Source organism: Triticum dicoccoides, chromosome 1A, assembly GCF_002162155.2.
Source record: "Triticum dicoccoides isolate Atlit2015 ecotype Zavitan chromosome 1A, WEW_v2.0, whole genome shotgun sequence".
Taxonomy (NCBI): Eukaryota; Viridiplantae; Streptophyta; class Magnoliopsida; order Poales; family Poaceae; genus Triticum; species Triticum dicoccoides.
Window position 1 is genome coordinate 336147818 of NC_041380.1, and position 23191 is coordinate 336171008.

A 23191-nucleotide genomic window follows, 5' to 3' on the forward strand; every position below is an offset into this window, starting at 1 on the left:
GCCCTTGATGCCTACGACATGTTTCTTCTTCGTGAGTGTGTACAAGTTCCTCATGCCAGCATGCCCTAGCCTCTGATGCCAGAGCCAGCACTCTAAAGCTATTTCTAGAAGACATACAACCAACTGTGGTCCTGCTGAGAAATCTACCATGTACAAATCGTCCTTTCGAGACCCTTCAAAGACTAGAGATTTGTCAGATTCCATAAGCACAAGGCAACGATATTTTCCAAACATCAAAATCATGTTCAGATCATAGAGCATTGAGACAGACATTAAGTTGAAACCAAGGGATTCAACAAGCATCACTTTATCCATGTGCTGATCCTTTGAGATTGCAACTCTACCTAGACCCAATACCTTTCTTTTGCCAGTGTCAGCAAATGTGATGTGACTCTTGTCAGATGGACGTAAAGTTGAGTCCATGAGAAGACTTCAATCACCAGTCATGTGGTTAGTGCATCCACTGTCCATAATCCACTCAGAAGCCTTTGGTATCGTACCCTACAGTGCAGCTAGGGGGATAGGCTTCACCAAGGGAAATGTGAAGCACAAACATTTGAAAAACAAGCCGATTATCAAAGTTTAGATCCTGGTTAGGGAAGATAGGATGATTGTAGGGAATCCAGGAACAAAATACATAGTAAGACCATTTTGGCATTTTATCTTGCGCCCCACAAGATGTTTTAGGTCCCCAGCATAAGCATCAGACGACTTTGATTTCCAGCTGGAGACCTTTCCCTGCAAAAGAGAGTTAATTCTTCTTAACCACCCACATCTTCAGGGGTGGCTTAGAAGCAATGAGTCTAAGTGCAGCATATGAGAACTTTGGCTTTGGAGCCCAAGAAAATAGCCTTGCAGGAGGAGAATAATACTCATAAGAATAAGCAGAATAGTTCCTGGTCTTATGATCATAGCAGTTTGATGAAACACGCTCATATTCAAAAGTCTGAGTATGGTTTCCCTGCAAAACATTGGCGTTAGGGTGACTCTGGTGAATCATCTGTCTATATGAAACCTTTGAACCATATGAAGCCTTTGGTTTGGGGTTTGTCTTCTTCCTAGGTGGTGTCATGATGACATTCACCTAAAGATTCTCAAGACAACTCTTGGGCACCCAGATCTTCTTCAAAGGGGTCCATTCCTGTAGTAGTACCAATATACCTGTCAAACACTTCACCATTCTGATTCTTAAACATTTTATAGTTTGCATCAAAGGATTCATCAATGATAATAGGGTTAGCACAAGTGAAGCCAGATAAGGTAGATGGATCCACTAAAGGTCCCTTTGCAGCAAACCATGTGGTTTTGGGGTACTTCTCAGGCTTCCAGTAGGAAGCATCAACATTCATTTTCCTCTCGAACCCAACACCCTCTTTCCTAGGGTTTCGGTTCAGAATCTGTTTCTTGAGGACATCACACAGTGTCTGATGCCCTTTGAGGCTTTTGTACATCCCTGTGTGAAGCAATGTCTTCAACCTGGCATTCTCATCAGCAATAGTAGTGGTATCCTCAAAAGAGGGGTTAGTTTCCACATCAGCAGTTGAAGACATAGCAACAGTAGTAGCAGTAGAACATCCAGCAACAGAAGCAGCATTATCACACTCAAGACATTTAAAACATGGTGGCTCAAAGTTTTCCTGAGCGGAACTGATCTGATGAGCACGGAGTGACTCATTCTCCTTTTGAAGATCTTCATGTGCCGATCTCAGGTTCTCAAGCTCTTGCTTCCTTTGAAGATAATCGTAGGAGAGCTTTTCATGAGTAGTTGAGTGTGTTCCATGACGACTTTCAAGTTCTTCATACTTAACGTGAAGATTTTTAATGTCTTCAATTAAGGACTGAGTTCGAGTCATTTCCGCGTCCAACAGGTCATCGCTTTTGTCTAGCAACTTTTGAATATGTTCCATAGCATTTTGTTGTTCTGTTGCAATTTTAGCAAGTGTTTTGTAGCTAGGTTTAGATTCACATTCAGAGTCATCTTCACTTGAAGTTTGAAAGTAAGCATCGCGTGAGTTTACCTTGGCACCATGTGCCATGAAGCAGTAGGTGGGAGCAGAGTCATCCTCATCATTAGCATCAGTGTTGGTGACGAAGCCATTGTCTTCAGTGTTGAAGATGGACTTGGCGACATACGCTGAAGCTAGAGCTAGGCTTGCCACGCCTGACTCAGATTCCTCTTTAGACTCCACCTCTGCCTCCTCAGATGAAGACTCCTCCTCTGAATCCATCTCCTTGCCAACAAATGCACGAGCCTTGCTGGATGAGATCTTCCTGTGTGATGAAGACTTCGACGAAGACTTGGAAGAAGACTTTGAGGATTTCTTCTTCTTCTTTTCATCATAATCATATTCCTTGCTCTTCTTCTTCTTGTTGTTCTCATTATCCCATTGAGGACACTCGGAGATGTAGTGACCAGGTTTCTTGCACTCGTGGCATGTTCTCTTCTTGTAGTCACGTGAGGAAGCTTCATTGTTTCTTGAGTTGGATCTTGAGGACTTTCTGAAGTCTTTCTTCTTGGTGAACCTCTGGAACTTCTTCACAAGCATAGCAAGTTCCTTTCCAATGTCTTCAGGATCCTCAGAACTGCAGTCAGATTCTTCTTTAGATGAGGAAACAACCTTTGCCTTCAAAGCGTGAGTTTGGCCATAGTTGGGACCATAGATATCTCTTTTCTCAGATTGCTGGAACTCATGTGTGTTGATCCTCTTGATAACCCACAAGTATAGGGGATCACAACAGTTTTCAAGGGTAGAGTATTCAACCCAAATTTATTGATTCAACACAAGGGGAGCCAAAGAATATTCTCAAGTATTAGCAGCTGAGTTGTCAATTCAACCACACCTGGAAACTTAATATCTGCAGCAAAGTGTTTAGTAGCAAAGTAATATGATAGTAGTGGTAACAATAGCAAAAGGTAATGGTAGCAAAAGTAGTGTTTTGGTATTTTGTAGTGATGATAGCAATAGCAACAGAAAAGTAAATAAGCGAAGAACAATATATGGAAAGCTCGTAGGCAATGGATTGGTGATAGAGAATTATGCCGGATGCGGTTCATCATGTAACAGTCATAACATAGGGTGACACAAAACTAGCTCCAATTCATCAATGTAATGTAGGCATGTATTCCGAATATAGTCATACATGCTTATGGAAAAGAACTTGCATCACATCTTTTGTCCTACCGGGGTCCTAATGGAAACTAAGGGATATTAAGGCCTCCTTTTAATAGAGTACCGGACCAAAGCATTAACACATAGTGAATACATGAACTCCTCAAACTACGGTCATCACCGGGAGTGGTCCCGATTATTGTCACTTCGGGGTTGCCGGATCATAACACATAGTAGGTGACTATAGACTTGCAAGATAGGATCAAGAACTCTCATATATTGATGAAAACATAATAGGTTCAGATCTGAAATCATGGCACTCGGGCCCTAGTGACAAGCATTAAGCATAGCAAAGTCATAGCAACATCAATCTCAGAACATAGTGGATACTAGGGATCAAACCCTAACAAAACTAACTCGATTACATGATAAATCTCATCCAACCCATCACCGTCCAGCAAGCCTATGATGGAATTACTCACGCACGGTGGTGAGCATCATGAAATTGGTGATGGAGGAAGGTTGATGATGACGATGGCGAAGGATTCCCCTCTCCGGAACCCCGAACGGACTCCAGATCAGCCCTCCCGAGAGGTTTTAGGGCTTGGCGGCGGCTCCATATCGTAAAATGCAATGAAGCCTTCTCTCTTATTTGTTTCTCCCCGAAAGCAAATATATAGAGTTGGGGTTGAGGTCGGAGGAGCTCCAGGGGCCCACGAGGTAGGGTGGCACGCCCAGGGGGCAGGCGTGCCCCCACTCTCGTGGCTAGGGTGTGGGCCCCCTGGTCTTCATCTTTTGCAAGGATTTTTTATTATTTCCAAAAAGACGTTCCGTGAAGTTTCAGGTCATTCCGAAAACTTTTGTTTCTGCACGTAAATAACACCATGGCAATTCTGCTGAAAACAGTGTCAGTCCGGGTTAGTTCCATTCAAATCATGCAAGTTAGTGTCCAAAACAAGGGCAAAAGTGTTTGGAAAAGTAGATACGACGGAGACGTATCAACTCCCCCAAGCTTAAACCTTTGCTTGTCCTCAAGCAATTCAGTTGACAAACTAAAAGTGATAAAGAAAAACTTTTACAAACTCTGTTTGCTCTTGTTGTTGTAAATATGTAAAGCCAACATTCAAGTTTTTAGCAAAGATTATAAACTAACCATATTCACAATAACGCTTAGGTCTCATGTTTACTCATATCAATGGCATAATCAACTAGCGAGCAATAATAATAAATCTCGGATGACAACACTTTCTCAAAACAATCATAATATGATATAACAAGATGGTATCTCGCTACCCCTTTCTGAGACCGCAAAACATATATGCAGAGCACCTTTAAAGATCAAGGACTGACTAGACATTGTAATTCATGGTAAAAGAGATCCAGTCAAGTCATACTCAATGTAAACTAACAGTAATGAATGCATATGACAGCGGTGCTCTCCAATTGGTGCTTTTTAATAAGAGGATGATGACTCAACGTGAAAGTAAATAGATGGGCCCTTCACAGAGGGAAGCAGGGATATGTAGAGGTGCCATAGCTCGGTTTTGAAATAGAGGTGAATAATATTTTGAGTGGTATACTTTCATTGTCAACATAACAACCAAGATATGGCGATATCTTCCATGCTACACACATTATAGGCGGTTCCCCAACAGAATGGTAAAGGTTATACTCCCCCTCCACCAACAAGCATCAATCCATGGCTTGCTCGAAACAACGAGTGCCTCCAACTAACAGGAGTCCCAGGGGGAGTTTTTGTTTGCAATTATTTTGATTTGATTTGCATAAAGCATGGGTCTGGGCATCCCGGTGACCAGCCATTTTCTCGTGAGTGAGGAGTGGAGTCCACTCCTCTTGAGAATAACCCACCTAACATGGAAGATACGGACAGCCCAAGTTGATACATGAGCTATTCGAGCATACAAAACAGGATATTTATTTGAAGGTTTAGAGTTTGGCACATACAAATTTACTTGGAACGGCAGGTAGATACAGTATATAGTTAGGTATGGTGGACTCATATGGAATAAATTTGGGGTTTATGGGATTGGATGCACAAGCAGTATTCCCACTTAGTACAGGTGAAGGCTAGAAAGAGACTGGGAAGCGAACAACTAGAGAGCGACAACAGTCATGAACATGCATTAAAATTAATCAACACCGAATGCAAGCATGAGTAGCATATAATGCACCATGAACATAAATATCGTAGAGGCTATGTTGATTTTGTTTCAACTACATGCGTGAACATGTGCCAAGTCAAGCCACTCGAATCATTCAAAAGAGGATACCATCCTATCATACCACATCATAACCATCTTAATAGCATGTTGGCACGCAAGGTAAACCATTATAAGCTCCTAGCTAATTAGGCATGGCACAAGAAACTATGATCTCTAGTTGTCATTGCAAACATGTTTATTCATAATAGGCTGAATCAGGAACAATGAACTAATCATATTTACGAAAACACAAGAGGTCGAGTTCATACCAGCTTTTCTCATCTCAGTCAGTCCATCATATATCGTCATAATTGACTTTCACTTGCACGGCCAAACGATGTGGATAATAATAATAGTGCATGTGCATTAGACTAAGCTAGAATCTGCAAGCATTCAATAAACAGGAGAAGAGAAGGCAATATGGGCTCTTGGTTAAATCAACAATAATGCATATAAGAGCCACTTCAACAATTTAATCATGGTCTTCTCCTATCGACCCCAAAGAAAATAAAATAAATAAAACTATTTACACGGGAAAGCTCCCAACAAGCAAAAGAAGAACATGAAATCTTTTGGGGTTTTCTTTTTAATTACTACTACAAGCATGGAAATTAAAACTAGCTAAAAGCTACAACTAATTTTTTGGTTTTTCTTAAGGTTTATTAAATACACAAAAAGAAAGCATAAAAAGGAAATAAACTAGCATGGATGATACAATGAAAAAGTATGAGCACTGACATCTAGCAATGAGTGTGTGAACATGAATATAATGTCGGTGATAAATACGTACTCCCCCAAGCTTAGGATTTTGGCCGAAGTTGGTTTATTGCCACGGATGGCCTAGCGGATATCCATAGTTGTAGCTGGGGTTGTACTGCGATGTAGCGGCTATTGCCTCCTAAGCTGCAGCGTGGCGGCGACTGCCTCCGCCCTCCTCTCGTACTCATCTACCTCCTCTCTGGTAATAAAATGTCTTCCTTTTGCCTCCTCACAAAGGAACTAGTGAGATAGTGGTACTGGCGGCACTTTTCCTCCTCGAAGCTCACAAGATCAGCGTTATGCAAATATGCGTTAAATTCTTCCTTGATTTCCACTCGATCCATAAAGTATTCTGAAGGCCATTCACAGGGCCGCACTGGAGCGTCCCTTGGTGGCTCATCATCAGCATCACACATTGCAAGCTGTAGCGACCCGACCTCAGACGGTCAAGCCTCTGTGTATCTGTGCCATCCCTGGATCGGTATGCTGGCACACACAGTACATCAATGTATATTTCAAAGTGCAATCACATGTATAAATAACGTACAACTGATATATACCTCATAATTCTCAGCAGAAATAAACAATCGGGTGTGGAGTCCCATCAACGCCATCGACAAGTTGAGCGTAGACCGTAACCCAATCAACAAAACTCACTCGTCGTATCAAATCCTGCAACATGACACGTTGCAGCTGTGTATGTCAGTACATTGAATGTACCTGCAAGATCACTGTAATAAAAACAGATGATAAACTATACTATATGCAATATGGCTTTGTGGCTCTGTATCTGAATTTTGTTTGCATAAAAGCTGGTTTTATTTTCCCTACATCAAAGGAATATCAGGAGTCTATACTATAGAATTTCCTATCATGACATGGTTCCGCCAACCGATGTCTCATAGCCCAAAATCATCATAAGTTGCCCACAATTAAGTTATTAGTCCGGTGTTGAGAGTTCCGAGATAGATCCAAGTCCAGAGGCTCAAATTGTCCGTAACCGAGGACACGGCTAATCGATTAGGTTTTAACCCTCTGCAGAGGTTTGTACACTTTACCCGCAAGATTCAATCCCTCCCCTTTCGTCCTCGCACTTCATGATGTTTGAGAACATGACGATCGAAACATGGTTTTCCGAAGAGTTCCTCTGACCACTGTCCGGTGCTCATCCAATCCTACCGTAGTTCTACATCTGCTAGCACCGTCCCAGCCAGAGTCACAACTAAGGTCAACCAAGCCAGAGCCCATAGTGACTTGCGGTTGCATAGGTAAGCTTCCAGGCATGAAGTATTCTTCCGTCTCTTTGAGTCTGGGTGAAGCTTTCTGCAAGATGTCATGGCGCTTCTCCATGCATCCCGGCCAACCACTGGTTTCTCCAGGGTGCCCGTCAACCGTCCTTCAGCCAGTAGTGTGTATTGAATTCTTGTCTCGAGTCTCGAAATCTTGATGAGTCCTGAAGATGCAGTCCTTGCCGGTGCCATCATGAAGTTGTCGCCATTGACGTAGAGTCCTCCTTCTTCACACCACTCTCATGCACTCATACCAAACCCCGTCTACTATAGCGTAGCATTAAAACTATATAATGTCCCGGGTTTGGAAACTGGGAGATGGGTTTCTACCTCATGCATTCTACTCAACTACAAGATTCAATAACACTACTAGAGAGATTGTTGAAAGGGTGCTACTACATGCAAATAAACATAGGTATGGAAAACATGGTCAAAGTGAACTCGCCTGGTAAGTTGATGAAGATGATAACGCTCTCGAAAATAGCTTGGTAGAACTATTCGTCACTCCATTGAAAATCTATATAGTCCAACATAGCATTCACATAAGCAAACATACTAGCAAGAAATTCTAACACTCATCAACAAATAAAATGCAAACCAACAAGGGATACCAAATAAAACCAAGGAAAACTACACGACGAAACTACTAAAGAAAACTCACATAACACAAAATAGTTTTGTCCTAAGTAAAACTTAACAAAGAAAATACTAAACTAATAATTTTAACAGAAAATAAAATTTAGATCAACTAAATTAACATAAAGTATTTTTCAAAAAACTTTATTTGCAAAAAGAAACAAATAAAAATCTTTTATGAAACACTAACTATGACCTAAACAAGTTTTCATACAAAACTAAGTAAAATAAATTTTTAAAATAAAAACAAAATTTTATTTTGTTGACTAACAGAAAAAAACTAATTTTTTTAAGAGTGACAAAAAGAAATAGTTTAAACTAATAAACACAATAAAGAAAAGGCTAAAACAAAACTATAACTAAAACAGTACCGTTTTGCTAAGGGAAGATAACAACACGATTGTGTTTGTCTAAAACGGTGTGAGGACGAGATTGCAATATGGAAAGTACGCCGGACAAGCTACGTTTTGGGCAAAGAACTATGGAAGACCCACATGCAGCGACGTGGGAAGACGGGCAGTGGAGCAAGGCCGGAGGGGATACCTGGAGGTCGTCGGGATGTAACTAGGTGAGCAGCGGTGGGCGGAATTTGCCCATACTGCGGCAGCGAGCAGTTGGCGTAAGCCCTACCACGCTGGAGCTTGGTCAGAGAGAACAGCGTGTACTGCAGATCGGGACGTGCTGCCTCGGCACCGTCGAACGGAGAAATGATGCACGTCCTCCCTTTCCGCCGGCGGACGGGATGCGGCCGGATCAGTGACCAATGGTGAGAGAGAGGCCACCGCAGCCTTGTGTGAGATACTCTGAAGAGAGACAAACCAGGCAGGCAGGCTCCATTGTATATAGTGGAGCGGACTACCTTTTTTTCCATAAAAATCGTTTTATATTCTGTGTACATGCCATTGAGCGATATAACTTTATTTAAAAATAATGCGCCAACGCATCAAGTCGAACTTTGTTTCGTGCACGCGTGGTACGCGACCTCCATAGGTAAACAACCGCTACACACGTTCAAATTAGCACATGGGCTGCCATTTCGTACAGAAATGAGCTCCGCCATGTACCCGCGCGGGTGTGGCTGGGCACGAAGCGTGAGTACGTGCACGGTGCACCTATTCTCTTCTTGTATACGTACACCACCTACGTGGGGTTGTGTGAGAGAGATACAAACATAGAGAGATATAGTGTGTGGGTTTGTGGGAGTTTTGGGGGGGGGGGTCAATCAAAAAATGTAACATATGCAATGTGTGTGAAATAGAGTCCTCGATATATCATATATATAGAGGGGGCGATCCACGAGAAGAGAGTGGAGGTATCATCGGCTTGAGGTGTCCATAGAATCGAAGAGAGGGATGATGTGTGTGTGTGTGTGTGTGCATGCGCGATCGATAAAGAGTGACATCGAATTTGTGTGTGCCCACATCAAAGATATAGAGTGGCTGGCCTACTGGAACGTGAGAGGGGACATGTGCCGTTTGTCTCTGTGGCATGGATACCTACCTACAGCGCTCGACTATCTGTGTGTGGTGGGGGGGGGAGGGAGGCCTAATTAACTATAGAGGTACAATGGCTGGTATATGTGTGGAGGAGGAGAGAGGCCTACCTCATGTATTAAGGGAGATCGATCTACCTCATGTATTAAGGGAGATCGATCGACATCCATGCATATGTGTAGGAGAGGAATAAGGTTGGGAGAGAGACAGAGCTAGAGTGTTGGAGGGGGTGGTAGTGGAGTTGCTTCTAACAAATGGTGGGTAGGCTTGCTAGACAACCGGAGGGCACGCCTGCAATATCAATAAGAGAGGGGATAGCTGCCTGTCTGTGCACGTGCGTGTGAGAGACGGGTCAGGAGGCATGCACGAATGATGAGGGGGCGAGATGGATGTGGTAAGCAGACATAACTACATAGGAAGATCAATCGTCCTTTGTCGGAGAAAGGAGAGACATAACTTGTGAGGTATGTCGATCGATGGGGGGGATAGTTAAAGTTGACCTAGGTATATGTTGGGAGATCGATCGGTATACATGATGTGTGTGTTAGAAGCAAATGAGGCACAGGGAGAAGGATAGAGAGAGGGGGGTGCATCTAGGAGGTGGTGCGAGAGTCATACTATATCGAGGGGGAGAAGTGTGCGAGTACGAGATCGATGAAAAGAGTGGTGGGAGTGAGGCATAGACGGTGATAAGAGAAGAGGGCAAGCTTGTGTTTTGTGCTAGGCACACCTGGCTAGAGAGGCATATCGATCGATGTGTGCCGTAAAGAAGGAGCTGGGGGCCTACACACACCGTGGGTGATCGATCTAAAGTGAAAAGATGAATTTGCGTGATGGAGCTAGAGAATGGTGAGGGAGGGTTAGAGGGATGCGGGTGTCTGCATGCACAAGAGAAAGTCAGCGCTAGCTAGCTACAAAGATAAGAGGATTGTGTGGGTGTAAAAGACGAATAGAGGATCATACTTCATTATAAAAAGCGAATTCGGATATTTGAAGAATTTATCATAGTGTTTTAAACTGACGCATGTGTGAATATATATAACGGTGATACACATGGTGTGGTTATGAACATGTTATACTACATATAATATATTTTATCTCTACTCTTATAAAAAATGGAGTTGTTGATGATGGTGCCATCCTACAATATAGGTCGTCCGATTTATATCTGACGGATAGGAAGGAAACTATGGCAATTTTGAAAAAAGATACCCACACCCCTCTCCATATTTGCAAATTAGGCCTCCCCTTGATCATGTTGATGTTCTGTGGAACTAATGGGCATCTTGCTAGTACTACGTATAACATATAGAACATTGATCATAATTTGGGCTAATGTGTGGCTTTTGTAGCTCAGGTCTAAATACTTGTCATAATGTAGGGGGCGGGGCACTATACTATGTGTGATAAACACAGTGTACACGTACGGAACATGGTTTAGATTATGAATATATAGTTAGTACATCAAATGTACTATTATTTGGAATCAACATCAAGTGTATTCAAAAAATAGAATTCGAGTTCATGTAGTACACATAATTCATATCTATCTCTATAGTAATCGTGTGGTGTGTTATTAAGGTAATACACGAATGATGGTTGAAGTTGGCAACAATCATGATTGTAGATTGTTATTGAAATAGAGAAACGAATTCAAATTCAGTTCGAATTGCAGCGGTATTATAGACATTTGGAATGCACTAAAATGTTGGTATGAGTAGGTTACATGCATTATACAGATAGTGAAAAAAATTTAATTGGACATAACATGGATTCATACTACCGAATAGCATTTAATTGCACTAAATTGTTGGTATGAGTAGCTTTAAATAGCATTTTTATAGTAAAACGGGGCAAGACTCTCTCTTTGTGTGGTGTGAATAGTTTTATTTTTTCGTTTTCTTTTTGGTTGAGGGAAGTGCGAATTGATTTGGTACGTACAAGTACAATATTACACGTTAGGCTTGTCCCTAAAATTCAACCCGCGCCTAGTTATATCCCGAAAATTTAGATATCGTGCTCCCAAAACTGGCGCCTTCACAACCCGCGCCTTGCTATCCCAAAATTACAACGCTCATGAAAACTCCCTCCAGCTGCCAAATCCCGACACGCGAAATCCCCCTTCTAACCCTGAGCCGAAAGGGCCGCTAGGTCAAATCGGTGCGGGGTACTTTTGTAACACACCCTACATTTTGGACAAGCGCGTCCCTAAGTCATGATTCACCCCCTCCCATCGCCTCCCTTTTGCCATTCGAAATCCCAGGCCGCCATAACCTCTTCGCTCCAGCCGTGAAACCCCACCCTCCTCCGTCCGCCACCTCACCGCTGCCCAACCAGAGCCTCTTCCCCAACGTTGTCATCCACCACAACAGCTTGACGTCCCTTGTCCACCTCCCCGAATGAGGATCCATCGTCCATCTCGTCGTCCCGCAGGTTCAGCCGCCCCGTCCTCCACCTCCAAGGAGCTGCTCCGACGATCGCCTTGTCTATCACGGCCGCTCCATATTCACAGCGTCGCCTTAACCTGCTCCACCGGAACCGCAACATCCTCACCGACTCCTCGGACGAATCCAAGGCCTACTCGGTGCCACCAAAGAGGTTTTACACTCATCGCATCGCACCTTCTCCTTAGCTCGACCTCCTGGCGCCGACGGTGCTCCATCCCGCACCCCCACGGAGCGGCTACCTTGAAGTCGGCTCCGTGAGCGACATCTCCATGGTGGCTCTCCCCCGGTGCGAGGCCCCTTCGGCAGCGGCGTCCATACCAGCCGGATTTGCTGTTGCTCCGGCTCTCGCTCGATCGCTCGCTCGCCTAGCTGCTGCTGCTCCGGCTCTCGCTCGCTTGCTCGTGCTGCTGCCGCTCTCCCCTCGCTCGTGCTACTGCTCTGCTCCGATTTAGCTACACTTCATTCGACTGAATCGACTTTTGGGTCAGTCGATTTTTTGGGGGTGGGGGGCTCGCCAGAGTTAAGGAAGAACCACCTGCAGCGGGGACGGGGGCTCGCCGGAGAGGTACCCCACTATCTATCTTAGGGTTCAGGGTGGGGGCGGGGGGCCTATAGGGCTGGCCGGGGCGGTGGATGACCGGTGTGGGGAGTTGTTTCGAGGCGGCGAGGCGGCGCTAGGGCCGGCGGTTCGGCCGGTGGTGGCTGGCGGCTCAGGGGGGTGCAGGTTGACGATGAACTGCAGGCCCTCCCTAAACTACATGTCAAGTGCCTCTCTGCTACCATTGTGTTCAGTTTTGACAGTAACATTCAGATTCCACAGTAAATTACAGTTTCGACAGTTAAGTTCAGAGTCAATAGTTTTTACCTCATCTGTTGTAGTTAGGTGGTTTTTGGTGATGTTAATTTTACATCTATTTTGCATCATCTATTGGAGATGCTATTAGAATCCCACTTGATATTGATGATGTCTGTCTTGTGCTCCTTCAGCCTTGACATCTTACGGCTCACCGGGGCTGCTCCAACGACAGAACGATCCATCACAATAGAGCAGTGCCCTGGACGCCATCTACAAATTCCTTAGATCTTCCTCCACACCTCCGACAGCCACCTCTGCCTCAACTGCTTCAGCGACCAACCCAATGATGTTGAGGTCGGCACGACTACGGCAAAGAGGTTGTACACTTGTTGCATCACTTATTACTATACATTCATGTCAATCCATTAGGTCTATTTTGGTTCAACGGAAAAACATAGCAATAGGGAATTTTCCAATGGCACTCTACTATTCAATTATTCATGCATTTTGTTGAAAGGAATGAAGCAAAACATCAACCTGGACCTACTTTTCAAAATCATATGCATGAAAACAAGAGCAAGTGCATTAGTGGCAGCATAACATTCTAACTGTACACGCTTTCATATGGTTTCACTTTATTTTGGCCATGTTTCTTTGCATTCCTTTGCTCTTCCAATTCCTGTAAACCAAACACTCAAGTTGACAGAAATCCTGTGTTTACAAATGCTCTGTTTACCATGTGCATTCCTATCTTATTCCGGTGTTTTTCCTATCCCCGCGTTTTAGAATCATGCAAGACAAATGAGCCATTACAGAATTACTTCAGTTATAGGTAGGTGTCGAAGGGAACTTTGTGTTGTTTGTCCTGCTCCTGTCGCGACGTCGTCCCCCTCAACTGAGCTGCTCCATCGACAGAAACATCCACCAAACCAGACATCACGACTCCTGACCGTCTTTCGCCGCCTCAGATCTCCTTCCCTGCCGCTGGCACCCACCGCAACGGCATCACCATCATCGACTCAGCAGATGAACCAGAGGAGTACACGGGTCCACAGGAGAGGTCGCACTCTTTTGTTTCTGATTATGTTATGCATTGCTTAAAATTACCTGCTACTTTATCATCATGTTCACCTCTTGGACTCCAAGTCAGGTCCAAATTAATGTTCAAACTTGAGTTCTAAATTAGTTGTGGGGCACATATCGAGGAAGCAATGAATAGTATCTCTGTCTAATATCTGGTTCACCTAGTATGCCTATGTTGTTCAACTTGGGTGGGAAACAAATAGTAAAGCAATCATCATCTGTCTTTTTTATTAAATTAAAGCAATCATCAGCTTGCTATCATTATTTTTGGATCCATCCACTGGTTGTTACCATCACTCTAAATTTATGCATGCTCTCCTTACATAATCTCACCATATTTTTTTCGTATGCATGTCAGATATTTTACACGGTCATGCTGAACATGTAGAGAAAAAGAGAAGAGTTTTGCGCGGCAATACAATGTCATGCAGACATCGCTCCATGGTGGGTTCAATGGCAAACCCTCCCCACCCCTCTCCAGATTGTAATCCAAAGGAACATATCTGTTCTAAGGCGGATTCAGACGCCGCTGACCACTCCTATTTACCCCCCAAGGTGTTTGCTCTACCTTGGCATGATGATGTTACTCATATCATGCATATGTTTCCTTGCAGTGCCTACTTTTGACATCATATATGTCATCTACTTAGTTTAGACATGTTCTGTAATGCCACCTGTTTAGTTTCTATATCATATATGGGAATTGTGCAATCTCATGTCTTTTAGCCAGCCATAATATACGTGAAATGTGCAATGCCATCCTATTTAACGAGGCATCATATATTTGAATGATATCTTTCCCATCCTTTTCTTCATTACATTTCCATTTGTCGACAATGTTTGTACTTTAAACTACTCTTCCTGTGAATCAGCCATTTGGGTGGGAGATTGAAAAATCTGGAGTGAAAACAAAGCCTTCAGCGCAAATAGTGCTACCTGTCGAAGCAGATCTCTTGTTGGGTCCCACAGCTCCTCATAGATGGATTCAGAGACAGATGACCAGTCCTATTCCCCCATCGAGGTGTATGCTCTAACTTGGCATGGTTATACTGCTCATATCATGCATATGGTGTCTTGCATTGCATAGATTAGACATCATATACACAATATTCAACACCATGTTCTTAGTTCAGACATCATATCTAATGCCCTCTGTTTAGCATATAAATCACATATGTGAATTAAATGATGCGATCCTGATTAGTTAGATAACATGTAGGTGAATTATGGCATGCGATCATGTTTAGTTATTCATCATATCTTTGAATTATGTTATGCTATGCTATCTAGTTTAGATAGACATCATATATGTGAAATTATGTCATGCTATCCGTTTTAGTTAAACAATATACATGTCAACTATTTCATGCCCTCTTTTTTCCACACTATCTATTGCATCTGTCTCTCATACAATGTCTGTACATTCAACTATGTTTCCTGTTTATCAACCATTTGAATTGGAGCAAGTGATGCCAGCATCTAGCGGACTAAAAACATGGTCATCAAATAAAACAGTGCTACCTCTTGGTGGAGATAGCACCCCGGTTGTACATGCACAAGAACCAGCCCTACCACACATAACCCAAACTCTCGCAGATTGTACCCCTACTGCGATGGGCAGAGAACCAGCCTCACCCAATCTAACCCCAACCCCAGCAGATAGTAACCCAGTTCCTATTGACACAACACCATCTCCACCACAGAGCTCCCAAACAAGAGTAGTTAGTAAGGCAGCTCCAGTGCCCAAAGGGCCAGTACTACCACGGCGAACCCCAACTCCACCAGTTAGTACGCCTATTCCTGTGGAGGAAGCACAACCAGCTAGTCATAGTTTAGCATCTATTGCATTTGATGTTGATAAATCGTATGTGTGTATCTTCCCATCTTGGAAATATTATACTGAAGATGAAGGAAAATGCTAGTTGCAGGTGTTTGTCCAGGAGTTATGTGTAAGTAATGTTATTCATGGAAATTACTTTGCTTTGTCCCATACATCCTACCTCCATGATGGTTATAATACAACAAATTTTCCCATTTTTCTCTATAGAGAAGGACCGATTTGGAAACTAAGGATGAGGTAACCTGTGCTAATACCTCTGTTATCTTTAAGAATGCTTGGTCGCACTATCGGAATTACCTGAAGAAAACGTACTTCACCGGCAAGGAACCTCATCAAATTCCCTTACGTTCTCCTGAGACACATTTACTGGACGATGACTGGGAACGCCTTGTTCTGCACTGGTCCCGAACCAAGAATGTGGTAAGGTCTATGAGCTCATTTTCTATTTTTAAGTACTATACTCTTGCGTCTTATTGTACTCTGTTCATGTAGAGCAAGTGCCTAAACCTGAAGAACAATTGTACTAATTTAAGATTCCATTGCTATCATAGTTCAAAAAAGCGCTAGGCGTTAATTGTGCGTTTTGCCACTGCCTTGCGCTTTACTGACCAAAACGCATGCTTATGCGCAGTTATGCACAGATTAAGTGTAGTTATGCCAATGCGTTTGGCCAATGCCTAGGGCCTAGGCGTGCTTAAGCGCTCGCTTAGGCACGCCTTTTTTTTAACTATGATTGCTATCGTGCATACTGCTTTGCTCTTGTATCATCGTATTTACTCATACAAACTTATTTTTAAATTGAAGAATCCAATCGAAACTTCAATGGCACAGCAGGTATGTTTCAATTTCAATTGTGTATACAGTTGACTTGTCATATCATGCACATTACTAGCATCACAACAGAGCCAATAGTGTTGTTGTACATGTAGACTCGTGGTACCCATCTGAAATCTTGTTGTGCCGTGTAGTTTCCCACGCTTTGTATTCTTTCACTGCTGCTTTGTCTTGAACTGATATGATTTGAACCGTGTCTCTATTTTGATTTGGCAAGACAATGCAGTGACTATAGGACATAGATATATGTTTGTTTGATGCTTTTATTATGTACTAGTACTTGGCAATAGAAGACTTGGTAGTTTAATCATGTCCACCTTACTAATGAACTAGTTCACCGAAATGAGTTTCATATACCAGTACATGCTAAACTGTTATGTGTCTGCTTGTTTCTTCTTTTAGAATGCTGACAGAATATTGGGGAAGAGTGCCTTATTAAGCAATGGTAAAGGAAGCAATGTAGATAAGGTTCAAGATAGTGGCACATCCTTGTTGGTCTCCATCAAAGCTGATAAAACAGCTAAGGAAGACTATCTCGAAGACAGTGAGACAACCCCAAAGTCCTGTCTTGGTTTAGTGTTGGAGTTACTGGCCACTACCGCTTGCACAAGCTATTCAAACTCACTGTCTGAATCAGTTCGATTTCTTGAGTCTCAACTACAAGCTGAAAGACATTGATCAGCTGTGCTACGACAAGAAGCGGAAGGACTCGGAAGTCCCTGGAGCATTCAGATGCACACTTTCTGGTGCAACAGCAAGTGTTGGAGGATTTTAGCGCCAAACAGGACAAAGCTGCCAGCATGGTGGATACCAAGTTTCTTGAGCTCTTCTGAAGTTGTTTCAGTTATGCTCTTGTTTTGCTGCCGCATTTATTTGCACTGGTGGCCAATTTTGACGGCCAGTGTATGTAATATGTTGCTTTGTTCCCTATATTTGCACTGGTGGCGAACTTTGATGCCCAGTGGATGTAATATGTGTAATAGTGGTAATAGGCTAGCGCTAATTGCTTGCTTATTTATTTACTTATTGTCTTGTTTAGTTGTTTTCTTGTAGTCACTGCAGTTCTTTTTCTGTGTTTTTCTAGTGGCCACAATAACCTATTTTTGGAAACTAGGCCAAAATAATCATGGCAACACACGGACTGTTGTAACCATGGGCCTCCTGCGGGCCGTATGATCCATGGGCCTTCTACTGGCCGTGGGATCCATTGGCCTTCTATACGGGCCATAGGATCCATGGGCCTTCTACGGGCCATACGATCCATGTGCCTTTTACGGGCCGTAGGATCCATGGGCCTTCTATGGGGCGTATCGTCATTTCGCAAATCATGGGCCATACTATTCGTGGACAATAACGGGCCGTTTATTGGTCGTATTTGATAACTCTATGAAAACAGCCCAACGGGTTTTTTTCGACATGAAAATGGCCCAACGTATTAACGGGCCACAAACGGGCCGACTATAACCACGGGCTGAATTTGGCCCACAAGCAGAAAATGACAATAACGGGCCATAAGTAACTGAATGCTGGAAATGAGCCCAAGAATAAATGGGCCCTGAGAAGGCCAAAAGATATCATGGGCTGGAAACGGACCAACGAAATAATGGGCCATTAATGGGTATAAAGTGATACATTGTTCATTACGGGCCAGTTTTACCACGGGCCGTTAAGGGGCCGAGGGTTACTAAGGGTCTCATATGGGCCGAAAGCCTTCATGGGCCATACATGGGCCGAAAGTTAAAACGGGCTGGAATTATGTTGGACGGCCCAGATGACGCTACTGGGCCTAATTTGGATAGGCCGTAAAGGGGCCCTGGGATAGTGGGTTGTAAATGGGCTATATGCAACAAGCCGTTAACATGCTTGTTGTGGGTCGGCCCGCCACCTTTTAACCAAGTCAAACAGGCCGACCTTTTCACAAGAATGGGCCTCTGTTGGGCCGTGCCATGTGTCGGCGAATCATAGGCGCTTTGGGTCCAATGAGTGGATGACATCTGTCCCAACGGTGAGCCGACACGTGTTTCCTCCAGCCAATGATGATTTTACACGTGGAAAATCCCCATTGGTCGGGACTGTTAACGGGTTATCAGATCCAAAACCGGACCTGATAGCTTAACGGTGTTCCGTTACAGTGGATGCCACATGTCGGTCACCCTTGATGAAAGCACTTCTATGACACGCGATTTATCGTCATGGAAGTGGACACTTCCGTGATGAAAATTTTGGTAATGTCATGGAACACTTCTACGACAGCACAGGTATGACTATCTTGATTCTGTCATAAATTTGTCATGGATGTACATGCATGACAGAAAAGGTGACATACTGTGACAAACACGTATCATCACGGAAGTGTATTTTTTGTAGTGCAGGGTCTTGTAAAATGGCCCGGCGGCGCCGATGATTCATGGCACTCTCCACTTCCGAGTTGGTGACGGATACATCATCCGAGTCCTCGGCTGGAGGATAGTCCAGCGTCGCCCCTACATCAGCCCCCATCTTCACGGCAGGATTTGAATCCTGGCTATGGGAAGCACGACCGCTCGAACCTCCGGATATAGTCCGGCACACCTTCCTCCTGACACATGGAAAACGGGAAGGTCACGCTTGGACGTGACTGCTCAGGTGCAGGTTGGCGAATTCGTACCTCTTCGATGAAGGCACGGCTGTGTCTTTGTTTGCTTTCCTCTTGGAAGGCTTGCCCGGCGCGGGAGCTGATCTCTTCGAAATCGCCGAACGTCTCCCCTGTGAAGCACGATACAGTGCGGTGGGTGAGGCAGAATAAGAGCACTCTCTTAGAGAAGGTGTTTCTTAATTATTTACATGTGAAATAGGAAGAAGGCCAGGGTAGTCGGCGGTGATGGCCACTTCTGCACCGTCATAGCTTGTCTTGTAAAACACCCCCCCCCCCGCAAGCACCACGAATATATCCGGATCCTCTTCAAACCCAGGATCTAGTTCCCGGTTGTGGATCTCCGGCTGTGGGGCAGGACTATGAAGTCCTTCGATGACCTTCCGCTAGTGTTGTCATAACAAACAGACTTGAAATTTATCAAAAGTAATCCGAAAGGGGAATGAGTGGAATAGAGGGGTCGAAGCTTACCCAACTGGGAGGATCATACATAGAATACCCATCTCTACGCTTAATGCGAAGAAACTCCTCTTCATCCCCTTTAAATAGTTCGGCCAATATTTTGGCCAGAGCGATGGGGATATGCAGACCCTTCCGGCCATAGCGGGAGGTGTCATCCTCTCCATTGTAGTGCCACATGGGCAGCCCTCTGTATTGTAGCGGCTGAACCCCTCGCACTATGGAGGTCGCCATTACCCCGATTATTGTGAGTCCGAACTGAGCGAGCGTCTTTATCTTGCCCATAAGCTGGCAAACCTCTGCGTTGTCATCCTCTTCAAGACTCCGGGGACGCCAACTGTGGCGTTTCTTTAGTGGAATGCTCGCAAATTCAGGAAGACCCTTTCGGACTAGGTCAGGAAGCGCGACGTCCTTAATATAGAACCATTCGGAAGGCCATTCTTCGGATGCCTTCCTTGGTGTGCCGGACAGATAACCAGTATCGGTGATACTCCATACTTCAGCTCCGCCCACTTTAAATATTGACCCCTCGTGATTACGCGGGATAAGACAGAACAACTTCCTCCATAGCTCGAAATGAGCCTCGATACCCAGGAATAGTTCGCATAAAGCGACGTAACCTGCAATGTGGAGAATGGAGGCAGGGGTGAAGTTGTGCAGTTGGAGGCGATAGTATTCCAAAAGCCCTCGGAGGAACAGATGAATGGAAAACCCAACGCCCCTTAGCAGGTAGGGGACGAAACATACTCGCTCTCCCCTGGATGGATTGGGGAAGTCCTCTGCCTGAATCTCACCGTTGAAGGAATCTAGCCCCGCTCGAACAGAAACTAGATCTGCGGGGGGGGGGGGAGGGGGGAAGAAATCCCTGCGTCAGCAACTTTGTCAATTGACTGTGGGACACTGAACACCTCTCCCACTAGCCTTTCTCTGGGCCGAAATGGGTGGAGGAGCTGGGAGCGCTAGCCATGCTGGAATGGTTTCTCCTAAGCAGTTTCCGGGGATTTTCTCTGCGTGGTGCCAAATGGATCTAGGATCCAATCTCTTTAATATGTGCTCTTCCTTGCGTGGACGGGGTGTTATCTGCAAAAATACCCTGACCTTCCACCTTCGCTTGACACGTGGGAGGCGAAGTTATTTAATGCGCAGAAGCCGAGGGGAGCGACATGGAACCGATGGCCAAATACATCACTTGTAGATCATTAAAGGAGGAACCCGCCTTGCAATATCGAAGACAGTTTGTGTGTCAAACACCTCACTATTGAAGACTGGTTCGGGGGCTACAGAGGGAGTCCTAGACTAAGGGGTCCTCGGGCGTCCGGCCTGTTATCCATGGGCCGGACTGATGGGTTGTGAAGACATGAAGGCCGAAGACTATACCTGTGTCCGGATTGGACTCTCCTTGGCGTGGAAGGCAAGCTTGGCGACCGATTATGAAGATTCCTTCTTATGTAACCGACTCTGTGTAACCCTAGATCCCCCCCCCCCCGTGTCTATATAGACTGGAGGGGTTAGTCCGGAAAGGATATACTCATTACCATAGTCATACAGGTTAGACTTCTAGGGTTTAGCCATTACGATCTCGTGGTAGATCAACTCTTGTAACACTCATATTCATTAAGATCAATCAAGCAGGACGTAGGGTATTACCTCCATAGAGAGGGCCTGAACCTGGGTAAACATCGTGTCCCCCGTCTCCTGTTACCATCAATCCTAGATGCATAATTCGGGCCCCCCTACCCGAGATCCGCCGGTTTTGACACCAATAGTCGGTTCTCAATTGCGGTCCCACAAGTGTGTGCAAATGCAATATGACGCGTGTTCCATTCGGAGAGCGGCGTGCTAGACCGACCGGCCATCTGGGGTGCGACGCAAACGCGATGGGCGTGTTGTATACTCCGTACATGTGTACCGCTGTTTTCTTGAGGCTTCGCTCCATGGTGCAATCCATGGATACAAAATTATACTATTTAAAAGTCCAGGGCGGGGCTTTTCCCGCGCGGTAGGCGGGGTAGTTTTCCCTAGTCGGGTTGACAGAGACGTGAGAAGATGAGGGAGTAGGCTGCTGCAAACGTAGGGTTGTGTGATTTGACGAGTTACTGCTGGACAGGTGGGGCCCCGTGATTTGACTTGCCATTATCATTTTCACTACGGCACTACGACTGGCGTGAGTCTCCCGATTCCTGACCACCTCCATGGTATATAGGTGCCTCTCCCAATGCTCCACCATGTAGATGCTGGCTCTTGCATGAGAGTTCACTCCTCCACTTTTTCCTTGCCTCTCTCCTCCACATATGCAAAAATGCCATGTAAGTGGGCTTATAGCCCACTATTGTACATGCTCGTACAGGTGCTAAGCCTGCCACATAGGCATGAAGTCTGATTTGGCAAGTTAATTAAGAAGAGAGAGACTAGTTTGGTGACCCCAGGAAGAAACAGTGCTGAGCACGTGTACCTAGGTGAAAAGACAATTTTGATTCTATAGCTAATTAAATGAAGCAAGCTTAGCAACAAAAACTAAGCACCTATGCATTGGGGACTTGAGTTGCTAAGCCATTTAATGCCCTTAGCACCTCATCTAAGCACCATTTCATTGGAAGAGGTTACTCCTTGGCAAATGCAATAAATACTATGAAGAAAGAGATAGAGAGAATTAAAAAAATACTCTTATAGCCAACCTTATAGCTAACCTTGTTGTATGAGTGACTAAGTGATAACTATGTATGACATGCCAACATCAGATAGCCTAACGCACCTAGACGAAGGGCGTAGTTTCATGCCTGCAAATTAGGCAATAAAAATGTGCATCTATAGCCGTCTGAAATCTCCAAGGGTGTGACCGCGCGAGCGAGGCGACGGTCATGGTAGGCGCGACCATGATACGAGCTGCTGACAGCCCTTGGATCTGAGATCGAACGGTCACATGCTATGTTATTGAAACTTTGCAGGATAACCCTCCAGGATAGGATATTCACCCATAGGTCTAGAATCACGCCATGCAACCGTTCAATATCAGATCCAAGGGCTCTCGGAAGCCCGTATAATGGGAGCATGGAAAGCTTCGTATCACCTGTAATTTTCAAGACGCTTGACGTGCGAACATGCAGATGCATGAAGCCATTTAATTGGGCGTCGAGTAGACATGACATCTAATTGGCCCCCCATAGTACTATGCATGAATCCATTTATCCACTAGGCAAGCCACTACCCTACCGTTCGCACGCCCCACTCAGCATTTTTACAATCGAAAAACCGCTAGAAGTTCGCTCCTACTCATCCCCGGACGTCCTTTAACATTACGGCAGTTCGCTCCTAGTCGTACCATCCTTTCACATTACGATAGTTCCATTAATCCTAACCCTCCGCCCAAATCCATGGTGTCCCAAAACTCCATGATCGGCGATGAGTACAAGGTTAGAACCATCACCAGCGATGAGTTCGACGTCAACTACACCCATTCTTCCGCGACGGTGAAAGGATGCCTTGCTCGCTTCAGACGCATGTACAAAAAGTCAAATGATGAGTGGGCCGCTGGGCTAGATGTTGAGTACACCACAACCCTCGACAAAGAGAAGAATCTAAAGGAGGAAGAGA